At 34.9% G+C, this 6,000-nt stretch overlaps 1 non-coding gene across 1 annotated transcript; it reads left to right on the top strand.

The window, feature by feature from the left end:
* Nucleotides 1-4,151: 4,151 nt before the first annotated feature.
* On the top strand, nt 4,152-4,225 carry Trnai-aau (transfer RNA isoleucine (anticodon AAU)). The gene has a single exon. It is a non-coding gene; the product is annotated as a tRNA-Ile (tRNA).
* The last annotated feature ends 1,775 nt before the right edge of the window (nt 4,226-6,000 follow it).

Here is a 6,000-nt window from a genome sequence, read left to right as displayed (position 1 = left end):
TTATTAGTTTTGTAAATGTGAATGTTACTCTATAACACATAAACGACTGAAAGGATGTGAATTAAGTTTAAAATGCCGGATTTTTTTTCGAAATTTTCCATATTATATATATATATATTTATAACCATTTATTATCAGGTGGGCCGTATGCTTGTTTGCCACCTCAGTGAAATTGGCATAGTAATTCCTCCTTCACTATCGATATATACTGGCGGGGCACGCTAGTGAGAGATGATAGGTGTAAATGAAAGCAGGTCGTAGGTTTACTGGATGATAATGAAACGGTAACCCCGCCTGCGCTAACAGTATACGCTAGCGGGGCTCCAGTAAGAGATGATAGGTTCAGAATGAAAAGGCAGATCAGTTAGTCCATCGCGAGGTTTACACCTGGGATTCAGCATGATGGCTCGCAGTGGGACCATATGGAGATCGACATGACAAGATATATTGCTAGCAATGGATGAAAGCGACTTGCTTTGGTCATTGTGACGAATTTAACAAAATTTTATCACGATGGTTTCTAGGGGGAACTGCGTGGAGGTCGACCAGTGGATTTACTCTTAAATTCAATATCAATCCATACTATTGCCAATGACAATTTTTTATTGTACTCATGAAACAACAGTTAGGAATTAGGTTATAATTGGGTTTGGTTTGCAAAAATTTGCATTGGCAAGTTATACTAATATGAATCTATCAGAATAATATAGAACTATTATGTCACCAGTATTGCATTTCGTTCGAGAATGCGAAACGTCTCAATTTCATTATCAATTTATTGGATTTTATTTCAAGAGTAACCCAACTTTTTTTTTTATACAACTTAAAATGGCAAACAAGCTGACGACCCACCTGATGGATAATGGTAACCGTCGCCTATAGACATGAGCCGTACCATAGACATAACAGAGTATACTGTTTCACCCGTGATACCCCCCATGCGTTACCATTCCTGAGGACTCAAATGTTATTCGTCTGTACCCTGTAAATTCACGCCATATCCCACCCTTCAAACCGAAACACAGCTATGCAAACACAACTGCTTCACGGTAGAAACACGAATGGGACAGAGGTACCAAACCAATCGACTATTGTACAAAATCTCCATCTGGTGTGGTACCAACTAATAGGTCATATTACTAGCAAAGGTACCATTACACCCCATTAAGTCTACGATGTCTATCCGAGAACAGAACCAGAATATGAAACCCATCCGAGTGCAGTAAGGTGAAAATAGTAGAGTTGGGCCTCTGCTTCCATTTTCGAAGTCGGTTTAAAACGTGAATATCATCACGTGCCATATATAGCTTGTGTACACGTGAGGGCTTGCTAGTCCGCTACCCAACAAGCGCATTATGTTTAGACGGGGAGGCGAGGTGCAGCATCGCGTGACTCTACTGACGTCATCAACTCCCCGAGGGGGCGCATGTTCCTACCGAACACAGTGCCACTGACAGCTCTAAGGTTCCCGCAGACGTCGCACATTTTTTCTATTTTCTTAAATTTTCAGCTTTTAAAACGTGTATTTTCCAATTAGCTGCCTGTATTTTTTTATTAATGTTCTATATATGGTATTTACGCACACGATGTATCTTGACGTATCTATAATTAATTATTTAATAAATAAAATTAGTTTTTGCGCATTAAAAAGGTACGAAATTTATAAGACAAAATAAATATTGAAGTTATAAAGGAATCTCTCATAAGTATTTATCGCGAAAAAATTATATGAAAAAGTTGACACGCTAATCCCAAATCCTTTGTATGGAGACATTCTATATGTATAATCTAAGTACACACAATACAATTTTGCAAAAAACTTATATATAATATAGTTTATATTAACTTGTAACTCCGTCAGTTGTAAATCGATATGGAAAACTTTTTTTTTATATGCTTACTTACAGATCGTTGCCATAGAAATTTTATCAAAATCGGTTTAGTAGGTTAGTTCTTAAATTATAATAACGAGATTTGCCACAATTAAAGCCAGTTTTTTTTTTGGGAAACACAATTTCCAATAATTATGAAGATTTTATCACGTCTGGACTAAAATATCCCTCGCTGTCATAAAAAAAAATGTAGAAAAATAAGTAATCATCGTAGAGCAATTTAATAGGATTTTGTCTTTGGAGTCAGCTCAAAGACAGGTAAGTAACATCATTAACATTTTATTACTAAATTAAAATATTAAAATAAAATAAATAAATAATTTTTTAAACCTATGTACATAGCTTTGTGTAAATGAGGTTCCGAGTTCAAATCTAATCCGGGTCATTTTAAAAAATTAATTTGTCTGATCAACACAGGGTACCGGGGGAAAGGGATTTTTAGTAATGGGGTCAAATAGCCCCATTACTAGCAATATACCCTGTCAGCTCGACCTCCACGTGGTTCCCCCTGGAAATCATCGTGACTAATTCTAGTTGAATTCGTTAGGATGGGCTAACTGACCTGCTTTCATCCTCATCAGTCATCTATCACTGGTGCCCCGCCAGTGTATACCAATAGCGCAGGCGGGGTTACCATACCATTATCACCCATTAAAAAAAACACAGAGTACCTTCCAACCAGGTATGTCAATTATTATATTAAACTAGCTATGTCTTATATGAAATATACCTAATATTTAACCAAATACAGGCTGTTAATGTGTTTCAAAATGAATAAATATGAACTAATAGAGTAAATCTCCTCAATGATACATAATATTTTGTAATTCATAAACACTAAAACATCCTACAAACCTATAAATATTAGAATGTTTTGTAAAAGAAAAGAACAGAACACTTCAATAGCTAAAACTACTAGCACTTCAATGTCATAAAACTGTGGCATTTACCGGCAGCTTTCGCTATCAGGCCACGAAATGTTGGAATAATATCCCACCGCCCCTCAGAATAATGACATCTTTACATACGTTTAGGAAAAATATTAAAGAAATGCTATTAGAAAAACAAAAATCGGTGGCGGAAGCTGTCTCCCTTTGTACAGTACATTTTTATTCTTCTCCGTCGTAGTACTTAATACACCAATATATGCATACTCATATACACATATGTATTATTTATTTGCGTTTATCTTTTTAGTATATTATAAGTATTTAATTATTATTATGATTATATGTAAGTCTATTTTATTTATATTGTTTATAGTGTGTTTAAATTGATACTTACCCATTTTTTCTCTCATATTTTAGTCTTATTACTTTTCTGTCACACCTTTAACAGACACAATTTAATTCTCTCCATCCTTGGGTTGTCTGGGAGGGATCGTTGTTTGGCGATGGGCACGCCTGCTGTTGCCTCTTTAATATGCTTTTATGTAACTAGTTGTATTTGTATAATTTAGGTATTCATTATGTTTTGAGTGCTTGAAACTGATAGAAATTACTTTTGACTACCCTTCTTCTAAATAGCGAGTATAACGAGCGCACACTATGTGTTTGGTCTGTATTTCTTTCTTTTTTATTATTTTTTTTTAGTGGTGTTTCGCGGCTCGCTTTTGGCCACAACAGAATATCAGTGTTTTGCTCTTTTTAGGGCAAAGCAGGAAGCTGAGTTGTGGCCATTTTGTATTACTGTGGCACACGTATGAAGAAGAAAAATTTTATTATGCATTCTGATTTTGTTTTTGGTTTTATTTTTTTTTTTTTAATCTTTTGTACATGTATCTTTTTTATCTTTTTTCACATTGCTTTTGTGTCTTTTGTTTGTGTGCTGTAAGTTGTGCAAATAAATTTTCTATCTATCTATCTAAAATAGGTTTATGAGCGCAGAAAACATAGAAACTTATTCATGCTGAGTTTATTTGACGTTTTTATGAATAAGAAAGTTAGACAACTAACGCCATCTACGAACGCGTTTAAAATTATCAAAAATACTAGGTACTGAATTTAAGTAATGCAAGTACTTTTTCTGAAACGCATATTTGAAATATAAAATCGTACTACAATAACGAAATTAAATTAACATACATAATCTCATTAATCTACTTGTCCAAAAAAAAATGCATTCACTAATACGAATTTAAATCACTTGATAAATCAATAATACTCAAAGAAAACATGTTGTTTGTCGTAAACTGTGCCTACTTTTTTTTGCATAAGCATGTTTAGTATATATTGAGTATTTTCAAACATGTGGTCGAACGGCCTGTTAGCTCAGTTGGTTAGAGCGCCGTGCTAATAACGCGGAGGTCATGAGTTCGATCCTCTTACGGGCCATTTCTCTTTTGACATTCTTTTCGAAATTTTGTTTTGTTTTTTATGATTCTAACATATATCTTTTGGATTCTTTAACTCATTAATTTTTTTTAACATTTATTTTATCTTTGTAAACCATATCTTCATCTTTATTAACTACTTATGTATGTATGTATTAATATTGTAATAACATAATTAGAGATTAAATCCCATCGATAACAAAAATAATTATCAAAATCGATACACTATTTAGTGTAGATATCGCGTAGATAGAACGTATGTAACATACACTACAACAAATTGAGAACAAACGAATTGAGAAGCTCCTCCTTTTTGTAATACTTTGCAAAAATATCCAAAATCGAAATTGTTTTACATTTTTTAACATTGTTTTACATTATTCAGTGCACCAATAGACACCACGTGAAGGAATATGTTTACAAACGTATTTTACTACGTATTCCACACTATTAGTATACATAAATAAAATATAATACATATTAACTCAATAAAAACTAATATCTTACACAAATTTATTTTAACTATTCCAATGTTTTGTTACTTTCTTGCAGACTGGGATTTTAACTCTAAAGAAAGAGACAAAACAGTTCAATAGCTTTAATAGGATTAAAAGAGGTTTGACCTTTTATATAAATAAAAGGGAAAAACTGTCAGTTTTTTTTTTTCTGTGGCGGTCTATAGACAGCGAAGGTTCTAATAGTTCTTCAGGCTAAAGCGTGATTCTTTTACCATGCTTTTTGATTTTAAGTTTTTTTTTTAATTTTATTATTTTTTTTCCGTATCGTTTGAGAAATATTGCTGCTGGAAGTTGATTCGAAATGTTAAATTATGTTACATAATTTTTTTTTTCAAAATTCAACTTTTATTGCAAATATAACTGCACCCCGCTCCTCTCAAAAGCCGATACTAAAACTTTATTTTCGCTGTTGGCGTCTAAAGCGACCACAACTCGTGCACCAGGGTCTGAACTGTCTTCAGGTAAATCTAATATACACGAAGTAAACCAAGTATCTAGGAAGCCTGAATTAGCAATGGACAACATAATCTGGAGGAAAGGGATCGATACTAATGAGGTCTAACAGGCCCATTGTTAGCAATATAGCCGATCAGGTCGACATCATGGTTAATTCCTGTTAAACTCATCTCGATGAGCCAACCTGGTGACCATGATGACCTGCTTTCATCCTCATGTATCGTTCCTTACTTTTTTTTTATGGGTGAAAATGGAATGGTAACCCCGCCTGCGCTGACGGGATACGCTGGCGGTGCACCAGTGAAGGGTGTTTGTGAGAATGAAAACAGGCCAGTTAGCCCATCATGATGAATTCATCAGGAATTAACCATGATAGTTTCCAGAGGGAACCGCGAGGAGGCTGACCTGGTTTTTTTTTATAGGTGAAAATGATATGGTAACCCCGCCTGCGCTAACGGGATACGCTGGCGGAGCACCAGTGAAGGGTGATAATGAGAATGAAAACAGGCCAGTTAGCCCATCATGATGCATTCATCAGGAATTAACCATGACAGTTTCCAGGGGGAACCGCGAGGAGGTCGACCTGGTTGGGTATATTGCTAGCAATGGGATTCTCAGTCTCCATTACTAACAATCCCTTTCCCCCCTATCGTCCCTTACTGATGCCTTGCCAGCGTATACCGATAGTGTAGGCCGGGTTATTATTCAATTTTCATCCATAAAAATACGGTATAGCTTGAGGGGAAGGGATTATTGGTAATGGGGTATAATAGATATCATATCTAATAGCCCCATTGCTAGC

This window comes from Galleria mellonella, unplaced genomic scaffold, assembly GCF_026898425.1.
Source record: "Galleria mellonella isolate WM207_F2 unplaced genomic scaffold, CSIRO_AGI_GalMel_v1 utg83, whole genome shotgun sequence".
Taxonomy (NCBI): Eukaryota; Metazoa; Arthropoda; class Insecta; order Lepidoptera; family Pyralidae; genus Galleria; species Galleria mellonella.
This window is presented reverse-complemented; position numbering and strand designations above follow the sequence as displayed.